Source organism: Anabrus simplex, chromosome 1, assembly GCF_040414725.1.
Source record: "Anabrus simplex isolate iqAnaSimp1 chromosome 1, ASM4041472v1, whole genome shotgun sequence".
NCBI lineage: Eukaryota > Metazoa > Arthropoda > Insecta > Orthoptera > Tettigoniidae > Anabrus > Anabrus simplex.
The window spans coordinates 558,600,653-558,623,009 of NC_090265.1; the positions used below are offsets into that span (position 1 = coordinate 558,600,653).

The 22,357-nt window shown below is 41.3% G+C and overlaps 1 protein-coding gene across 1 annotated transcript in view; it reads left to right on the top strand.

The window, feature by feature from the left end:
• Positions 1-22,357, top strand: part of LOC136869567 (uncharacterized) — a 394,710-nt gene that overhangs the window by 340,405 nt on the left and 31,948 nt on the right. The gene's annotated exons all lie outside the window — the stretch shown is intronic.

Consider the following 22,357-nt stretch of genomic DNA (forward strand, 5'->3'; position numbering starts at 1 on the left):
TCCCGAGGGAAAACGCTGGTCCGAACCGAGGCGAGTCGGACCGATGCACAGTGCACAGAACCTCTGCGCCTCGGTTTGCACGGGTGAGATTTTGGACGTTTGAGAGGCCCTGAGGAAAGTTATGAATACCATTACAGAAAGAATTGGTGTATTCTGCGGCAGACCATTCGTCGAGCCATTTTCCAACTTCCTCTAAATTGCTGAAGTGCTGCTCTGCGAGCGCGTGCCCCATTTATGCGAAGAGGTAACAGATGGCGCCAGGTCGGGAAGTACGGAAGGTGTGGAAGGATGTCCCATCGAAGCGATTTCAAGATGTTTTTCACTGGTTTTGCTGTATGAGACGGTGCATTGTCGTGTAAAAAAATCACATTGCCGTGTCTTCTCGCTCAATCCGGTCGTCTTTCGAACAATGCGCGATTGAAATTAATAATTTGTTCTCGATAGCGATGAGTTTGATTTGGTCATCTTCGCACTTTTGTGGTATACCAGAGCGCACTGCCTTTCATATCGAAATCGCCACGTTTAAATTGTCGAAACCATGCCTCACATATTCTAATCGATGGAGTGTGTTCACCATGTTTCTACCAGCAAACGATGACTTTTCACAGCCTTTTACTTTTGATTAAATAAGAAAAGCAATGCGTGCCGCGAATGTTCTTTTTCAGTCACAAACGTCGACATGATCACTGAACAATACAACACAGACGCTAGTGTTTGGCGGACTCAACTTGTGTGTGTTGATAGGTTAATGTCAGACGAACAAACTGACGAAAGTGTCAAATTCGTACGCTGAGTACTGTTCACTGACGCCATTTCTTAGTGAAACCGGAAAAGACTTATACATACACCTGGTATCACATGTGTTAGGTCTACTATCGAGTATCATAAAAAATTTCTTAGTCAACCGCTTGTCATCCATTCTAAATAGGGGGGTCATAGAACTTGAGTCGTCGCTTCTTGATGGATTCCATCAGTCGTTCGGTTTTCTGATAAAGTTCCTCTCGTCCTTGCAACATGTACTGTCCAGCCACGATCTTTGGGCCCATTATATTTCGAAGGATCGTCCTCTCAAACTTCTCAGCTTCTCTCAGACCAGCCTTTCCAATAACTGGGAGGCATTCACTTCCATAGAGACATTCGGGTTTAATCACCGTGTTGTAATGTCTGAGTTTAGCTTGCATTGAAATTGCCTTTTACTTGTACAGGTCGTGTGTTCTGCGAAACGCTGTGGCCATCCTGTCTCGCCACTGTTGTTAGCTTCTCTTTCATTAGGTCGCATCTGCACAATGTCACCGAGATATTTGAAGCCGTTAACTCGTTCAGTCTTACCATCCCTTATTTTTAGTTGTTGGGGATCTGTGGGGATATTGGTCAAGTACTTTGTTTTTTCAAAGGAGATCCCAAGTCCATTCTTTTCAGCTTGTTGTTTCAAAAGAAGTATCTATCTGCTGCATCCGTGTTTCTAGAAAGGATCGATAAATCATCAGCAAAAGATAGACAGTCGATCTTGACACCATCCAATGTATTCTTGGTTCAGTAAACCTTTCTTGTTAAGTACTTTTTCCCATTCACGGATAACCTTCTCCAACACGCAATTAATATAGTCCATTGCAATATATTAAACTCACACGTCAAAACCGCCCAATGTCGGGGCCAAATAACCCCCTTTCAACATGTCTTTTCATATCCTAACTACAGGACCGGTGCTACTCTGCAGCATTCGTTATAAAGAAGGTCAGATAACTCGTCTTGATATGTCTGTCGTAGTCGTATTGCTTTGCCTGCCCTTTTCAATGTTTTTATGAACATTTAATAAGAGACGTGTTATGGATTGCCGCAGCTCTTAGTCAGAATTCATCCATTCAGGCGTCATCATGCCGTCTGTTACGTAAAAATCTATCAGTATGTTCACTTTTTATCCTGCAGTTCTTGAAGTAAAACTTGGTATTGTTTACTATAAGGTAATGGTATTTTAATCGCAGTTCTTCTATAGGGAACGGTTGTTTTGTGAGCTCATACGTTAGTCTCGAAGGTGCGCTTTTTTTGCCAGGCAGAGAACTGTTTAAGATACACTCTTTCGAGTGTAGCTAGGTTATCCTTCGATAGATGTTCCCAGATAATGTTTGGGTGGAGTCTGTTTGTACGCAGACGTTTTTCTCTTATAGCTCATTCCACGTTAAGAAAACAGTACCGCTCTTATGGACCTACAAGGAGTGAACACACCCCCTGTGAGACACCCATAATTCCTCGTGATTAAGGGATATTTTACTGTACTTTGTAAAGTATTACGAATGATAGATATAAAGTATGAGGCATTTTTGCCCGTTACAAGCCTCGTGTAGTCTCTCACTGTGATCCACCGGCGGCTCACTTCTGTAGTGAAGTCATCTACAGTATATTTGTTGCGTGTGTGTTTTGAGGATTTAAATCAGTGCGTGATTGTCTTGTGTTGAGTGAGAGATTGCGATTAGCCTACATGTGGGATTTCTTTATTTAACATTAATACTGTGATCTTTTGTAGAATCATCTACAGTATTTATTTGTTTCGTCGGTTTTCTAGCCATTTTTTTCCTGGAGAAATGTATTAAATGTAATTAAATTTACCCCTTGAGCCGATAAACAGTATTTGTCTATTTTCTCCCCCTGTTTGCCTTACACTTCAATGCTGAGGTTTTGCATGTGCCGTAGTTTACCTCTGATTCTGTACAAACCAAAAATAGTCCCTGTAAAACTCCCGTTCCCTTTAGTTCATAAAAATAATTTGCAGCTTAGTTTCTTCCGCATTTTGTCTTGAACTTAAATACTGAACAAAAATTTGTGTGCCGGCGTTTTCCCGTGATGATGTTGAGTAGAGCCTTTCCATATGGCAACCCTGTTGTCATAAGACAAATACTGTTTTCTTAACGTGGAATGAGCTATAGCAGCATGTAAGCTATTAGAAACGCTCTGCAATCTGTGGAATACATTTGGAAGCTGAGAAAGGTTAGAGAACCAAAGAGCATCTAGCAAGGAATAGTATTCGTCCGTGATCAGAGGAAGTGTATACTCTCAGGCTTTACAGGTAGTAATCAAACATGGCTGCATGCAGTGACAATAAGGATGAAAATCACGTATATCAGAATATTAACGACTAGCAAATGTACCCGTGCTTCGCTACGGTATTTTATATTGTATTCGAATATCGAAGTAAATACTGTACATGCAGTAAATAAGATTGTTTTTAAAATTGCACGTCTCTTAGCGTTATCCGAGAAACAGCACGGGGAGGTCCCCATACGCTGTTTCCAATGTAAAGTGTTTGTTACGGATTTGTGATATAAAGGCAGGCTCACTTGCTTACTGCCATTCACAATCCACTTGGCAAGTTTATATTATAATTGCAGGCCCCGTTGCCTACTGCGGTTTCACAGTCGATTTGGGGAGTTTTCGTTACAATGGCAGCTCCCCTTTCCTACTTCCAGACAGATAACAATTGAGGAGTTTCTATTATAATGGCTGGCAACTACCCTAATATCAGTCGAAATTGAGTTGTGCAGTTATCATTATAATGTCAGGCCCCTTTTCCTACTGCCAGGCAGCTTACTGCCAGTCACACCAAGATGGCGAGTTTCAATCAAAATAGCAGGCCACTATGCCTAATGCCAGTCACATTTTAGATGAGGACATTTCTTTATAATTGCGGGTACCCTTGCCTACTGCCAAACACAATCGGGTAGGGGAGTTTTAAACAAAACTGCATGCTCCCTTGCCTTCTGCAAGTCAAATCGAGAAGGGAACTATTCATTACAATGCCAGTTACACCGGACTTGAAGGACCCCATTCCTACTGCCAGTCAAAGTCAGTGTGGGGAGTACTGATTACAATAGCAGATATAGGCCTACCCTTTCTCGATCGCTACAAATCGACATCAGTGAATATATATATAGATCGACATACGAAAGTATATGCGTGTTTACAATATTGCAGACCTTCATTTACAGATTAACTGCTGCTAAACGTACGTCATATTGACAAAGGATTGTACCATAAGACGCCGGATTTAGTGGCCTAAATGGCTGGTCCTATGATATCTCATCTATTCTTGGGTCATATTGAGTTAGAAACGTTGAACAGGTAAAGTTTTTGTAAGATTATCTCACATTGCATTACTTTTCGGATAATTATGTGACAGCTACATACATAGCATTTGGATCACATATGCCTACTGGGTGGGCCAATTTTCGAGAAGAGTTTGATGATTCTATATTTCCTATTAGTGATTGAAAGTATGAATTATGCATGTGAAAAGTCCAAATTTACTTAACATCGATTAATAGAGAAAAATCAAACGTAAAATGGATACAGATACGACAAAAAGTCATAAGACCAAGGTTGTAGATCATTCCAAATTGAATGGAGATTGTGCAATCCGTTATGTGATAGGACTTCCCGAAGGTTTGCACCATCATTAAAATTGCCTCCATATTTCGATATTCTTCAGGGATAAAAAGTGAAAAATGTAAAGGTGTTGGAAGTTTTCCGTCCGTTACAGGCAAAAACGTGTAATTTTGTCGAATTTCAATTTTCTTTTTCGTCTGGCAGATTATGCCGCAATCTGAATTTTTGGCGAGGAGGGTAAAAATTAGGACATTCAGGAAACTAAACCAAAAAAAATATGCAGATGGTCATTATTACCACTTAAACGGGTAGCTGTGTGAAAGTTTCGCAAAAATAGTCAATGTAGAGGCACACAGTCCTTACGATTTTATTTGTATACATAGATAAGGAATCTGCTCCACGTACAACACCTTTTGGGCTATGTCCGCTGGACTTAACCTGGAAAACTGATCATTCAAGATATCTCCCTTATTAATCCTTCTGACGAAAAAATGCACATGAAGAAAAACTTTCAGAGATAGAATTCCATCACGTTTGGTCGATTTCCAATCAGGTTGGTCTTGTACTGTATATATTGTGGAAGAGTGAAATCACAATTTCGGTGCCCTATAAACCGCCAGTCCATTCTGGGAACATGAAATGTTATTGACAATGTAAAAGCACACAGTCGTTACGATTACCTTTGGACAGGTGGATGATAAATATAATGTTTGGTTCGAATATCTTCAGTAGTTTTCAAGTTGTAAGAAATACGCTTTACACGCACCCGCTCTTGAGTTAAGTCCGATGGGACTTGCACCGAAAAAGGTCAGTTAATGATATCTCCCTAATTAATCCTCGTATCGAAATGATGCACATGAGAAAAAAAGATTTAGAAATTAATTTCCATTAAGGCAGGTAGATTTCCTTTAAGTTTGGTTGTGCATATTTTGTGGGAGTGCAAAATGACGGTTTCGGTTTCGTATAAACCCCCAGTAAGTTCAGGAATTTATAAACTATTTGACCTAAAACCTACCCAAGGACAGATGATTCTAAATATGAAGTTTGGTGGAAATATATCCAGTAGATTCTAGCACTCGCGTATACGGAGTAATTAAGGAAGAAAATAATACAGTTAAGAAATTTGAAATTAATAGAAAATGGATTATAACTGAGGACAGCTGGATAACGACAAATATGTAAATGCCAAGTGAATGTATTGGAAAATCAAATACCCCTCAATAAATTATGCTGGTGTGAGTTATGGATATAATAAAGCGGCAACAGAGGAGAAATTTAGGCGCAGTGATTCTTGGGTAAACAGATAAGAAGATGACTAATGGTGTTATTACTTAATCTATTCGAGGGCGGTTATAATCTCCAACGATATTCCGCCAATATCCCGCAGATAGGCCGACTGACGCCTCTTTTGCCTTCTACCCAAGGAACAACCACGAATTTAAAAGCATCATGAGGAAAATGGCAATACGTTACTTCCCTGCTGGCAAGCAGTCAGAGACGTTGCCATGGTAACCTGTAGGTTCGTTATCGGTCTGTTGGTCACTCAATGCAGAGCATGATACCAGCAGAAAATAGTACATTTCTCCGTCAGGTGAAAAATAAGGTAAATTATGAACATAACGAAAGTTGTTTATAATGAAGAGACGTTTCACGTACGGTCTACGGATTTTACAGAAAATCAATAGTATAAGAGAAAATGGAGGAAAACCGTTCTGGTTTTCCTATAAACGGAAAACCATCTTCAGGGCTGCCAACAGTGGGGTTCGAACCACTATCTCCCGAATACCGGATACTGGCCGCACTTAAGCGACTGCAGCTCGAGCTCGGTGGTTAGGTTATTATTAACATCAAATGCTATTCAGCTTCCCCTAGCTGGAGATGGAGATTGCCCAGTAGACGAAGCATTTTAAGACGAGTTATATCTTGTAACCAGACGGTAAATGAGAGTTATATGTCAGTCATAACATTTATACAAATGATTCCCTAAAATAACAACAGAACCCTTAAGAGTTACCAAAGTCACCGTGTTCATAAGTTGACTGCTAGTCTGAACAGCTTACAGAACTGTACAAATGTGGATGTTATTGTGGATCTAGGTCCAACCATAAGACCCACTAATTCTGTAGATGTTAACTTATATTTTGCTTTGTAGTATGGAACTGTGGATTCGTAGGCGTTGCATTTCTCTTTATGAACATCTGCTGGTTGAGTGTCAGAGGCCTCAATTCTAAATGTAGGGCCAATTATTATAAAACCATGGGTCGAGCTGGCTGAAATGGCTATGATAGACCCTATCCGCTTGCAGGATCCATCGAGCGCAAGTCCATGCCATATTTGAGACGAATGATCATGGTTCTGATGTTATTGTGGCGCTTAATACGTAATTATCACTGTCATATTATTAAAGTTTTCACATATATAAAATTAAAATTTTGAACAGCGTCGTGACAGGGGTAGTTTTTTGAGTGGTTAACGCCACTGACAAGTCACGAACACAGGACACCAGGGCTAGGCCACCATGCTTGGGTTTAAATTATCTGATAAACTCACCAACAACCAATCATGCTTACCGGAAATAACATCAGTTAGGTTATTTTTTGAAGGCATACTGTATATCTGTTCAGTAGATGCATTTACGTTGTTGTTGTTGTTGTTGTTGTTGTTGTTGTTGTTGTTGTTGTTGTTGTTGTACTTTAATATTGGTTAGTAAATATCTATGTCTTCACTCGTGATAAAATTCTCTCGTCATTATCATCGGACGCCTGATAAAGTGATAGGTGATAAGTTGTTTTTTTTTTTTTTTTTTCGTTAGTTGCTTTACGTCGCACCGACACATATAGGTCTTATGGCGACGATGGGACAGGGAAGGGCTAGGAATGGGAAGGAAGTGGCCGTGGCCTTAATTAAGGTCCAGCCCCAGCATTTGCCTGGTTTGAAATGGGAAACCACGGAAAACCATTTTCAGGGCTGCCGACAGTGGGGTTCGAACCTACTATCTCCCGAATACTGGATACTGGCCGCACTTAAGCGACTGCAGCTATCGAACTCGGTAGGTGATAAGTTTAAAATACTATTTTCAGAAATTCAGTAAACTGGAAAAGTCACATAACACTACAACACCGTGCAAAATCAAGCAGTAGACTTGTTGACTTACGTAAATATGTTACGTTTTGCTGAATGAATAACGGGAATTATACTTTTTTAATGAAAATACTGTTATTGCCATCCAAAGAATCTGATGTCATGGATACAACCGTAAGGTTGACATCAACTGTCTCTCAGCCTACTGACGTTGACAATATGTGAACCTTCCATCCGCCTTCCTTCAATCATTTAATCTAAGGCAAATTGTTGTGACTGTTCTCTTGTTTGGCGTGAAGGATACGATTCCGACATGCTTTACAACCTGATAGCGGAAACAGAATGGACAAAAACTGCAAGATTAAATCGTAACGTGCGTCATTAAATATTACTTTTCCATAGTGCGACACAATCTGAAGGGCGTACATAGTAGCATGTTGCTCCTGCAGCTTGCATGTGTTTATAGATTGATTCAGTGTTGTCTTTAACTAATCGTTAAGTTTTTACAATGATTGATTGCGCACTTTTCTACGTCATTCAGCAAACTCATATATTTTGGATCAGATACATAAATAATAAATAACATTTTTATAAAGTGTATTGAATATTTCACTTCAATAATAAGTAGATAATTAACGTTAAAGTGGCATTCCTTGATAGAAGAACAACAATACTTTAATAACGTTTGGAAAACTTTGACACCGACTGAGTTGGCCGTGAGGTTAGGGTCGTGTAGCTGTGACCTTTTATCCGGGAGATGGTGGGTTCGAATCCCACAGTCGGCAGCCCTGAAGGTGGATTTCCATGGTTTCCCATTTTCACACCATGCGAATGCTGAGGATGTACCTTAATTAAGACCACGGCAGCTACCTTCCCAATCCTAGCGCTTTCCCCTGCCTGCATCACCGAAAACCTTCATTGCATTAGTTCGACGTTAAAACTACTAGCAAAAAATGTTGGCCCTCGAAAATTTGGATCTTTGGGCCCGGGCCCAGCGAGTCTGTTTATGAATCCGCTACTGGAAACGACTTCTTAGTATCTTGCGAACTAGATCCGAGTACAGTTTCTGTGCTGTGATTTTTAGAATTCTGTTCTAACAGGGTACAAAGCTGTGATGTTGATACAGTGTATGCTGCGAGGGAGGCTAGCACTTTATTATTTTCCGATATATATGAGTGAGCTCGGTATACATAAACTTTTATCTCCGTAACTTCATTTTACTCTCAAAATTATGAAACCCTATTTTTTTTTCTCTCATGAATAAACGATTAGTTTAATCTGCCTGTTGTTAGATAGCAGTTCTGCGGTCGCTGAGACGTGAAATCCTCCTCTAAAGCAGAATAGTCTTACGCTAAACAGAACTTTATATTCAAAAATTCCTGAAAGCACTTATCATATCAGGAATCTCTGAATGATAAAATAACCCTGTAGTTGCACTTGTACTGGTACGTTAAAAATAAGTGTTCTCTTGTTTGTTATTGCTTCCTCTACAGTCGAGGAGAAACAATACCCTATCTTCAGCTTCGCATAACTGCCGCGAATACTAACCCTTTGTTATAGTATTCGCGCGTAAGTTCAGTGTTCTCCCCAGAAATTTTCGTTAGCTGGGTGGCAGGAATGAGTAGTCGGGCGGGGAATACTACGTAGAAAATGAATATGATAAAATTTCAACTTATTCCCCTCAGGCCATTAATAATAATATTAGACAGATAAACATTAACTGCAAAATGAACTATTTTAGTGTTATCACGAGGACATAACAGAGTATTTTGAACTTCTAGTGTTCTACTGCTCGTGCATAATCACTTGGTTGCTGTGGAGAGCCAGACGGGTTTGTTACGTCCCTCGGAATCGAGTGCTCGCATGCGATTCCACGCTAATCCAGACACCGCTCGCGCACGACACTACGTGATAAGCTGAACTCCGATGTAACTCGCGCAGTTATGCTGACAATAATGAAGATTTTTCATTTAAATAAAGTTTTACAGTTTTTATATTTTAATTTGGAACACATAATGACTGAAATATGTGTAGCCTCCGTGGCTCAAGTGGCAGCGCGCCAGCCTCTCGCTGCTGGGTTCCGTGGTTCAAATCCCCCTCACTCCATGTGAGATTTGTGCTGAACAAAGCAGAGGTGGGTCAGGTTTTTCTCCGGGTACTCCTGTTTTCCCTGTCATCTTTCGTTTCAGCAGCACTCCATCAACATCTCATCTGTCAGTCATTTATTATTGCCCCAGAGGAGTGCGACAGGCTTCGGCAGCCGGCAGAATTCCGATCATCGCCGCAAGATGGGAGCTTCATTCATTCCATCCCTGATCCGGTCACTGACTGGAAAACAGGTTGTAGGTTTTCAGTGACTGAAATATGTATTAATATTACGTAAACCGAGCGAGTTAGGAGCGCTCAGTTGTGAACTTGCATTCGGGAAATAGTGGGCTCGAACCTCACTGTCGGCAGCACTGAAGATGATTTTCCGTGGTTTCCTATTTTCACACCAGGTAAATGCTGGGGGTGTACCTTAAGGCCTCGGTCGCTTTCTTCCCAATCCTAGCACTTTCCTATCTCATCGTCGCCATAAGACCTACTGTATCTGTGTCGGTGCGACGTAAAGTAACTTGGAATATTATGTAGGCCTAATTAGTAGATATCTAGGTTATGATAACCGGGCGGTCAGTGAAAACGCCTGGGCGGTGCGCCCATTAGAAAGGTCCTAGGGAGAACACTGTTAGTCTATACACAAAAAACAAATATCGCCCTCCTATTCTCTTTTTTTTATGGATCATCAATGCTGCCAACTTGACTAGTTATATATTGAAATCACGAGATATAACCATCAACAAACTAACTTCAGTGTAAGTATCAATAATGGAGGTTCCCTTACCCAAGTAAATGATCACTCAAAATATTAATGATTAAGTCGGTTTTCAAGATCAATGAGGAATTAAGTAAATAAGCACTCTCTCACCCTCACCCATTTTCTGCCTTTATTTTGGTATACGCGTTACTATAACCTTATTCTTCGGTGTTTGCCTGATATAAATAATTCAGCTCGCTACGTGAAATTTGCTATTACTTGTCAGACTTACAGTGAAACTACGTTGCAATAATATTACATGCACATATGCCGTAAGTCAACAAGAATACACAAAGGCTAAGTCTGCAAACCGTACCAGAGTCGTGACAAGACAAGGTTACGTTAGGTTAGGTTAGGTTAGGTTAGGTTAGGTTAGGTTAGGTTAGGTTAGGTTGATAACGAAATTACAAATGAGCTAATCTTTATAAAGGAGGTAATGTTGCTTTCCTTTTTTGGAAGAGCTCTTCCAGATTTTTCTTGCTTCTTATATATCTCAATTGCATTCTATACATACGAATTGGACAAAATAAGAGCGTATTATTAAAATGCTACGTTCGTCATTTAACACCAACTACATTATTAAACCCATTATTCGAACACGCCACAATTCTACTTAACAGGTATTACCCTACAGAAAGGGATCAATCCAGATGAGCCTGAACAAACATACTACAGTCTTTCAAACTGGAATAATAGCTATCACAACATGTCTTGAAGACAATCTGAAAATGAACTATAGGAAGAATAATTTCATTTTTACTGACAGCCAAGCGGCCATTGAGGCACTAGAAGCAGTCCTGATAATATCCAGAATTGTCCGGTATTGCCATTCACTTCTCCTGAAGCTCTCAAGGCACAACATTGTCAAAATATATGGGTACCGGTGCATGCAGGTATAGAAGGAAATGAAAAGGCAGATAAACTGGTCAGGAAAGGGGCAGAAACATATTTTGCATGCCCAGAACTTGTATGCGAGATTTCCTATGGACAAGCCCGACACTGCATAGGAAAATAGGTATAAAAGAAACAAATGGAGAACTGGAAAAATACTCCAGGGCGCAGGCTTGCAAAAGAACTGATAAAAGGATCAAACAAGAAGCATACTAAAGAACTGTTGAAACTCATCAGAGAAAATATAAGATGGGTAGTAAGACTGTTGACAGGACACTGCCATCTGTAAAACACCTACATAGAATTGGAGTAATAAGAGACAATATATGTAGGAAATGAAATGAAGCAGAGGACGCTGGGTAGAATCAGACTCTCCACTCTAGGACTACGGAGAGAAAAGCTCCAAGAAGACCAAATAAGAATAACCTGCAGCTTTGTGAAGGGAGCAGGTATATCTAGGTGGAAATGAAGGAAAAACGTGGTAGCAAAATCTTAGAGGTCGACGCTAATTAGGAACTAATATTTAAAGGCCCCATGAAGAAAAGAAGAACACTGGTGATTTTTACTATACGGCAGTAGCACTACGCAATTCTCGCAAATCACGAGAAAAACCATGACCGTCTAGTACCAACGTGCAGGATTAACAGTAACTGTAAGACGTTGCATCCGCAAGCAGGGTCCCTAAACTGTATGGTTGGCGACACTGAATCGAACCCAACAGTTAGAAAATAACTATAAATCACTATCTTCAGTATTAACAGGGGAGAAAGAATATATTTGTACCCTTAGTATATAGGCTTACATGGCAGGGAGTATATAAGCCGTTTGAGATGGCATTCAGACGACCAAGGAAAGAATTTCGCAAAGTGTGCATTTCGTACTGCGTCATCTTTCTTTATCGATGGGTATAATGAGTATAAATTCGAAGAAATTGGAGATGTAATTTAATTCGTAACGGCACAGACCTCTATTTTCAGACATTGCTGCTCACTATTGAAGAAACGTCTGAACTCTTCATTTAAGATGTTCTTATCGTGTTGGAGATCTTCCACAATCTCTTGAACCCTGAACCATTCCCCAGTATCTGGTGTAAAGATCACGATCCTGTGATTTGGATTCCAAGTAAAAAATACTTAGGTAGAAGTCACGTGGCTATGAGCGCGATATCTTCCTTTTCTCTCAATCTCCAGACGTCCATTGCTGAACGTAAGCTTCTTCCGATCTCTTCCTTGCCGTCCTCTACTGTACAGACTGTATCCAGCTCCTCCCGGCAAGATGTTGGATGTCATCATGCCGTCTGGCTTGTGGTCGACTGACGCCTCACCTCGACTCTCGAAGTGTCCACTGTACCAGAGTTATGGACCACTTCGAGATTACTCCTTGCCACATGACCCGTCCGTCAACACTTGAGCCTCGCCACTCGCTCCACTACATCTGTCATTCCTGTCCTCCTCCTCCTGATATCCTCATTCTGGATTATGTTTTTTTTTTTTCTTTTTCAACGTCGCACCAAGACGGACAGGTCTTACGGCGAGCATAGGATAGCACAGAGCTAGGATTAGGAAGGAAGCGACGGTGGCCTTAATTACAGTATTGTCTGGTGTGAAAATGAGAAACATGCAAAACCATCTTCATGGCTGACAGTGGGGTTCGAACCTACTATCTCCCGAACACAGCTCACAGCTAAGTAGCCTAAACCGCGTAGTGAACTTTCCGGCAGTAAATGTTCCTTTTTAATTATATTGTTACGAATATATAACTCCATCTGTTTCATTACTCTAATTTATTTCAAGATGGCCTAATTAATGCACACACACACATATATAAACACACACAATTCTAACCAGTTATCAATGGCCACACTTACTAATTACTGTCTATTTATAAATTGATCTTCCTTATGGCGCAGTAGAAGGTCCAGCCCGTTTGTCTACCTGCGGATGCTTGATCCTTGCTTTCACTTCCCCACGACCAGTCACATCATACAGCAGCTGTGTGTAGACCGCTGGATTTGAACACAGGTCTACGGGCCACTAAACACACGATGACTGTTCGTTAGTTCGACTCCACACACAGTCCAGTAATTCACACAGTCACATGCAGCGAACAACTGAACAGCTCAACAGTATTCAACAGCAGGACGATACCCACAACAGCGAACATTAACACAGGTCCATTTATCCTCGCACTCACGATAGCGGGTTTCTTCGCTGTCTCACGGCGATCCTCAGTCCGCAGAAATACACAAGCACACAGTACTCTCAGGTAGTACACGTCTTCCGTTCCATCGTCTCCAGCCCATCTATTCACTGGTCTCGCCGACACCACAACAGCTCCTGGTTCAGACCTCGGTGGGACACTAGCGACAGCAAACACCTCTGTCGCCCTCAGCCCAGCCACTGAACCCCAACACACCGAGTCTCACACTGACTCCACCTCAGAGCCCAAATGTCATTCACTGTCCGCTGCTAGCTCCCTTTTTATAGCTCGGGTGATTTCAGGCAGAATTTTCGCGAGGTCACTAGAGGCAGAACATTCCCGTTGAATCTCCAAGAAACTCGCAGGTAAGCAGGCCGACGAGAACAATACACGGGAAGACCGGCCCCACCCTACAAGCCGGCTGGGAGATCCCAGGTCGTGTGAGTCACTAGCACCTTCCTGGAAGTACCGAAAGGGCACCACGGGGCTGGCACGTAACAATATTTAATGTTCTTTTGGTCAACAGTTTATAACATATGGACAGTAAACTAATGAGCTTCTAGTTTACAATACTTGTACAGTTAACTTTCTTGAAAAGTAGAATGACTTCTGCGTTCCGTCAGGAGTTGTGTGTTAATACTGTACTCTCTTCCTTAAGTGACACTTATTCGGGAGTGCCAGAAGTGTTTTCTCTGGAGTCTCTCCTCGAATTTATAGCATTTCGCTTGTAACCATGTCCTCCTTTGATTCCTTGCGGATTTTTGTTGTTTTAATGCTTCTTTCAGTTCTGGCCATGGTCCATCCAGAGGCTGTAGCTCCTTTTATCTGGAATTCTGGAGTATGCCTTAACCCTTCCAGTCACGTAGAACTACAAGTGTGCTTGCTTCTTATAGACGTTCAGTCCAATACCGAGAACAATAGTCAAACAATACGTCACCTAGTTGGCGTCCATTCAAAATTCTTGCATGTCGACAACTATGGCAATAATAATAATAATAATAATAATAATAATAATAATAATAATAATAATAATAATAATAATGTTTTTTCAGCACAAACATTGTACTTAATTGGAAAAGGTAGACTTGAATATATCCGGAAGATCCGTTCTCACGTGGCGAGGCTGGTGGCGGTGTCAAAGAGCTGATTGGCTTGTGTTCCTTACCGGGGCTGACACCGTGATCAGCCTAGTATATATTTTCTTTTTTATTTTTATTTGCGTTTGGGCCATCTGTGGACCACGGTGCTTGTGTTCTAGCTGTGTTTTTGTCGTCGTCTGCCCCTTTTAGCGTACTGGATTGTGTTCTTTGTGGCCTCTTGAGCCTTCCTGTTGGCCCAGTATTCCTTCATTTTATTGCTGAATTCTTTCCTGCGCTCCTCTGACCAATTCCCGGCTCCTTTGTAGCTAGCTGATGTAAGGGATGTTAGGAAAGGTTTAGTTTTGACCATTAAACGGTATGCATTTCTGTCAGTAATGGCGGCTTGATTAATATTAAGCTCTGCAAGATCTTTGTCCACTTGTTTGGTCCAGGATAATCCAGTAGCTTTGCCTTTGTTAGCAACCTTGAAGATCTTATGGGATAATCTATTAGGATCCATTCTGTATAGGTGTCCATAGAAAGTCAGACGTTTTCTTCTGATGGCATCTATGAGGTTTTCTTGATGCTGGTAGAGCTCATTGTTGGGTTTGTACCATCGCCTTTCATCTGGTAGGATCCTTGGCCCTATTATTCTTCTCAGGAATTTCCGTTCTTGCACTTTTATTTTTAATTTTATTTATCTTTTTAATTAGTTTTTTAGGTGGTGGATTCGAGTTAGATGATTAGGGTATTTTGTAGTGTGGTGGCATCCTGCATGTGTGCTGGCTATCCACGCACGTGTGGAATTATACCGAGGAGATGTATAGGTAGTTAATCCAGTTAAGTAGTTTTAGGAGAGATGTAGTGGTGATTGTTATCTTTCTGTCTTTATTACCTATAAGCCGATGGAGTATACTAGGGTGGGCAATAAAGATATGTATGTATGTATGTATGTATGTATGTATGTATGTATGTATGTATGTATGTATGTATGTATGTATGTATGTCCAGAAGAAAGAAAAAATGTTAAGAAAATGAAAAAAATGGGGATGGGAGATTCAAATCTAACAAAGAACTGTATCAAAGAACAGAAGAAGTGGTTGAACTGATGTGAGAGAGAAGGTTGCAGTTCTATGAACACTTGTTGAGGATGGGCAACAATAGACTAACGAAGAGAATCTTTGAATTCTTAAGAACTGACAGAACTGAAATTGTTTCGAGAAGTGAGGTTGGACTTGAAGATGGAGGTTCCGGAAGATTATGTCATGGACAGAAATAAAATGTAGGTAACTCGTTAAAAGGTTCTGCGGTTTCCAGGAGACTGGGGGGAACGCTAATGAGAAATGGGAGGTGCTATACCGAAGAGGAGAAGAAGGAAGTAGGATAAAGGATGAAAAGATACTGGCAGAGAGAGAAGGCTAAAAATACTGCAAAGGCTGTCAAACATGCTATATAGTCGGCCGAAACGAAACTTTAACAATAGTCTTAATTGTTTAACGTCCCTTAAATTGCTATAGATTTGAAAAGACGCCAGACGTCAGAATTCCGTCACACAGGAATTCATCAATGTGTATGAAGCCGAGGGGACGGAGTTGTCAATTTAACACCCTTAAGTCACCTTTCTCAGTCCACAATCATGGCAAAAGAGGAAAAATGACCACCCAACTGCACTATAGAGATGCGCACGTTTCACGTGTTCTGGAAGAGATCTGAACCTGTGATGAATTTCTTCCAGTACTTGCAGGATTGTGTATCTTCCGAATATAGAGTTCAGTAAGGAAGTAAAAGGATTTTCATCCTCGGGTTGATGAAGTGGTATTCAGGTCACCGGTCACTGTGGGCAGGCACTTAAATCTAATCCTCTACAGTTACGATTATTGCTCAGGACTCGAACTTTCTCAATTTCTTTTGGGATCATATTCATCTCTTTAGTGAAGAAAAGTGAGAGTGAAGGGCTTCTTATTTGTAAATCTCACGATCCGCATGTCATGTGGATGTGTGTATCTTATTATCATTCTTTTGCCAGAACTCGAAATACATTCTAACACGGGCTGACTGCAGATTGTAAAAATCGAAACGAACCAGTATCCAATCTCGTTGGGGAATTACTATCTCCTCAAGTCACACCATATACTGGGATCAGCTTTCGTATTGAACAGAAGCGTGAGGATGGTTATAAGAGGAGACATCTCGTCACATGGAGAAATAATTTTATTTTTCGTCATGTAAATGTTAACAGGGTTGGTGGAAGGATATTTTCGTCGTAGGTTGAAAATTACTTCCTCGTGAAGAAGACAGAGCTTAATTTAGTAGCTGAATCAGTCTTACAATAACAACCGTGAATCTATAATTTGAAAATACAGAGGTCTATGCAGATGGCATTGACTAAGTAAACTCACCGGACCAAAAGTTAGTCACCCGTGGAGAAATCATTACAAGCATCATTACTTGATAACCACCTGGATTCGGTTAGGAAGTGAGTCCTCAATGTTGTGCAGGTACGTTGCATCCAGGTTAAGCCACTCGCTGAGGATGTGATGGCGAAATTCCACCAAATTACGGGGATGCTGATAGCGGCGTGTTACCCGGTGTTCCAATATGTCCCACAGATTTTCAAGGGGGTTCAAGTCAGCTGATTTTGCAGGTCAGTCGAGATGTATTAGGATGGGGGAGTGTTCATAAAACCAGTCACATATTCGTCCAGCCCTTTAAACTTTGCTGTTGTCATCTTGAAAGATAAAGATGATGATGATGATGATGATTGTTGTTTAACATCTAGGTCATCGGCCCGATCTTGAAAGATTTGGGTATCAATAGCATACTCATCATGCAGATGTTGACTGAAAGGCAACACCTGATCATCCAGAATGTTCAAATTAACATGTTGGTTCATGTTTGTGGTCACCTGAGTGAGCGGGTCCAATCGATGACAAGAATAACACCCCCAAAACATAACAGACCCACCTCCGGCTTGAAACTGACCTTGCACACATCCAGGATGAAATGCTTCATTTGGCCTTCCGTGCACTCGAAGACGTGCGTCATTGGAATACAGGCAACAACGTGATTCGTCAGACCACATTACGTTCCACCAGTCAGCTACCGTCCACGTTCGATGATTTCTAGCCCATTGAAGAAGCGCAGCTTCATGTGCCTGCGTGAGCAACGGCCTCTTGTAAGGAGACCGACTCCAGATGTTCATTGGATGCAGTTCCCGTTGCAATGTTGTCTCGCTGGCAGGTTGGGATGGACCTTCATTCACTGACTGCAGCAATTCCTGTCGGGTTTGGAAGCCTTTTTGATTCACAAGCCGCGGTCCCTCTCGGTAAGGATCTTTTTCCGACCATAATTCTGACGTCGTGGCCATGTGTAGTACACCACTGCCTGTAGACACGTTGAACATTCCGCTGCGAAACACCAATAAATCCAGCAACCTCACGTACCGTATAGGGGCCCATAGACGTGCAATATTATTGCGCAAAATGGATTGTGCAATATATTGTTAGCTGCCCATAGACGTGCAATATTATTGCGCAATATCGGGGTTTGTGCAATATAACTGATAGTGTGTACTTAATATTGAAGGGTTGTACAATATATTGTGCAAAGCGGTCACAGACGTACAATATGCGTTGCAATATATAGTCAGTCCATGCCGTTATTTTGTTTGGTGAACATGTTGAGTGACACTGATCTTTGCTGCGTTTTGCTCGCCGTGGGCGTAAGTGCCAAAAAGAGGCAGAAACGGAAAAGGAGGACATGGGCCAAACAGTGGTTTCTGGACAGAGAAAGGTACACTCATGAAAATTTACTCACTGAACTGAGAAAATGCGAGCCAAATGATTTTCGAAACTTTCTGCGCATGAATGGTGAATTGTTTGATGAACTTATCGCTTTGGTTACGCCTCAAATCGAGAAAAAGAATACTACTACGCAGAGAATTGATTTTTTAAATAACTTCTTGTTTATCGGCGTTCGGGTATTTTTCGCGATATGTATCAATAAGCACCTCGTACTGTTTACTTTTTTAACGCGATTACTGTAATCTTTGCTCTTAACGTCCCATAGAGCCAGAAGGTCATGGTACACTTCGATAAACTTCAAAAGAAACTTTTTCTCCTCCTGTTTGTCTGCCATCGCGATACGTTCTCCCCCACCTGTTAATAACAACTGGCGGGAGGACGGGATATTGCACAATATTGTCAACACACGGCACAGTATTTTGTGGTTTGTGCAATATATTTCAAACTTCTTTGATTTCGTACAATATATTGCACAACCCTTCAATACGAAGTACACACTATCAATTATATTGCACAAACTCCGATATTGCACAATAATATTGCACGTCTATGGGCCTCTTAAGGCCATGGGCACGGCCAAACACGATTGCCTCTTTTTGTCACTCTGTCACATCCTTATATCTACCCATGTTGATGTACACTGCCCGTTTGAAACTTCAGTGTCTCACTGATCTCTACTGCATTATGCTCGCATAGAGGCAGTGCGCGCGCGGTTGAGCACGGGACTTGTTCGCTGCACCATCTGTATAGGCTTAACGATCTATTTGTACGTGCGGACTTGGGTGACTAATTTTTTGTTCGGTGAGCTTAGAAAGAACACGGTGTTGTGATGGAAGCCTTTATTGGTTAGGCGAAGGAAGATACATCCGTATATTAGTTAATCTAAGACATGCCTGTAACAGAGAAGCGTTGGACATATAAAGATTAGTGCATATGACATTGAACTTTTACAGAGTTTCATCTTGGATGGGAAGTTAATTCCAAAGACAATGTCGGCACTGAAATCTAGAAGCAGCAAATACATGTTTCTATGGTCTCAGAAAGCATCTGAAGTTCTTGACATACAATTCAGATAACACAATTTATAACTTACGTGGTTACTTGAGACTAATGCTAACAAATGCCTTTGAATCTTGGTCTGACGAAAGACACTCAGGCATTTTTGACAGAAAAATATTGAGATCTATATTTGACCAGTAAAAGAGGGTGGGATATGGAGAAAGAAATACAAATGCTGTTTTTAATTGTTCAATGAATTTTGCATTGTCAAAACCAAAAATATCGGAGAAGATTATAATGGGCTGGACGTTGTCAAATAGAATGGTTAGAAATACATTGAATACAATGCAAGGAACAAGAAAAATTGGAAGTGAAAAGCTGAGGTGAGAACGATTGTGTGAGACAAGACAAGATCCCTGGCAGTTTGAAGGAGTTTGGTGCTGAGTAAAGAGGAATAGCGAAAACGTCTGTAAAACATTAGGACCCACAGAGGTCTGTGGTGTCGGTAGTGGTGATCATGATGATCATAGCAGAGTGATAAAAGGTGATAACATCCGACCACAAGACATCCAAACTTGTTCACAACGAATGCAGCTGTCGTTCTGAAGACCAAGGTTCTACAGACATCTGTCGATGGAATTTGGTCTGATTTGTCGGGATCGGTTTGGTTTTGTGGTAGTGGCGGTTAGTGTTTATTATGAGGTGAAGTCAAACTACTGTCGGTGTCCCGCGCTATCGCGGCAACGTCGGAAGGCTTACTCTGCACAAGCCAGCTACTGATATTCATAACTCTACCCAATACAAACACAAACTGATATCAACAAAGTGAATTCATCTACGTATTTCACAGTCATACAGCATAACCAATGGATATATAAAGATCATAAATCGACCAAGAACGCAGTTTTCCAACCACCCCAAGCTGAGATTAAGTTACCTTACAAAAGTGATAACTTTTTTCTTGGAAACAAAAAATTCTGAAATTTATAAACAATGTATAAAATATCCCAAACTATACTGCGTTAACATTTTAATTCGATCAAATAACGTGTTTTGTTTTTCTTTTGTTTTTGAGAAATAATTATGTCAAGTTGACGCATGGTTGAAACATGTTTAGCCGGGCTGAGTGGCTCAGACAGTTGAGGCGCTAGCCTTCTGACCCCAACTTGGCAGGTTCGATCCTGGTTCAGTCCGGTGGTATTTGAAGGTGTTCAAATACATCATCCTCGTGTCGGTAGATTTACTGGCACGTAAAAGAACTCCCGGAGGACTAATTTCCGGCACTTCGGTATCTCCGGAAACCATAAACGTAGTTAGTGAGACGTGAATTAAATAACGTTACATTATATTGAAACATGTTTAGAAACGGGCACTTTTTTGCTTTGCATTTGCGATAAAAAAATATTACAATATAAATGATACTTCTAGACCTACATGACCCAACGTGAAACGAACTAGGAAAATGATGGTGCTATTGGATTCTCTATAGGCCTATTGGTTATTTATAAATAACCTCCAAACTCGACTACACATAATATTTTGGTCGATAGTACGCAATCATTTCCTGGTTTGGTTTTGGTGGTCTGCAATGGGGTACTATCAGCCTCCGTTGAGACAATTGATGGACTGTCGTCTCTGTTTCAAAAGCTGACAGCTGCGAAAGTGACCCAAAGGAGACAGGGCACATGATATTTTTAATTCTATGTGGTTATATCATACCAGTACACCCGGTACTATCTCTTGATGGATGCAATACATTTACAATTGTCTCTCTGAATAAACCAGAGGAAAGCCTACTTTTTCGCTTAAATCTCAAGTTTCACATGTTATTGTGACTGTATGGAAGTTGCTTTGATCTGAATGGTGCTGAGTAATGTCGTTCAGAACACGGTTAGTGCATCTGGATGCTGTGAGAAACGTTGATCATTGGGGCAGCCGTGTTATAATAGCGAGGAAATCAATCGGAAACTCACTCCTCACCTCAGGATGGCACTGCCATCTGGTAAGGTGCAGACCATTCCAGAGAAGAGAGCAACTGCGGACCTCGTTTCGTTGCAACAGGGTCGCCAATTATGGTTCTCTCTGAAGCTCACGCCTTGTTTCATTACTTATGAGGAAAAACACTGAAGATCGATTAACGTGTAAGAACTGGGTGCATCGTAGCTCATTGAACATTCGCCTCATGTGCTCATGAGGTTGTGGGATGGAATCCCAGTTCTTTCGGTTAACATTTACGAGTACTTGTGATAGACCCCTGTAAGTATTTACAGCCACAGTAAACAAACCCTTTCAAAATTCCAGAAAGCGAAAGTAGGCTGTACGTTCGTTGTCGATAGTAACGGGTTTTTTTCCTCTACCGGAAACTTGTAGTGTGTACACAGCAGAGCCTATACTATCCTTGAAGCTCTGCGGTACGCACTGTCCGATGAACGCCGGCACTTTGTGCTGTGTACTGACTCCTTGAGCTTGATGTATGTTTTCCTCGGCACCCTCTGGTGCAGCGGATCCAGGACCTGCTGGCCGGGTATTTGTGTCGTAGCACCAGAATCATGTTTTTGTGGCTCCCAAGCTACATAGGTGTGGAGGAAAACGAGTTAGCTGACAAGGCTGCCGAGGAGGTGGTCACATTGCCCCCATTGCCTTACAAGTTTTCATCCAGTGATATTCGTTTTCAGCTGACACATTTGGTTATGTCTCATTGGAATATGGAGTGGCAGGCCACCCCACTGCCAAATCAGCTGAGAACTGTGAAAGGAACTACGAAGATATGGAAGACTTCGCTTTGAACTTCTCGGAGAGAAGCGATGGTATTATGTCGTCTTCCGAACGGCCACGGTATGGCAACGCACTCTTATTTAGTTAAGGGAGATCCCCGAGGTGTGTACTTGCGGTGGTACAAATCCTTACGGAGTGCGTGGACCTGGCCGATCTGCGCCGTAGTTTAAAATATCCGAGTACCATCTCCCTCATCCTACGAGATGACGAACAGTCAGTAGACCTCGTCATCCGTTCTATGAGGGTTTTAACGTGTATAAAAGTTAGTTTTTCTGTCTGCTTTTAATTGTGTTTTACTG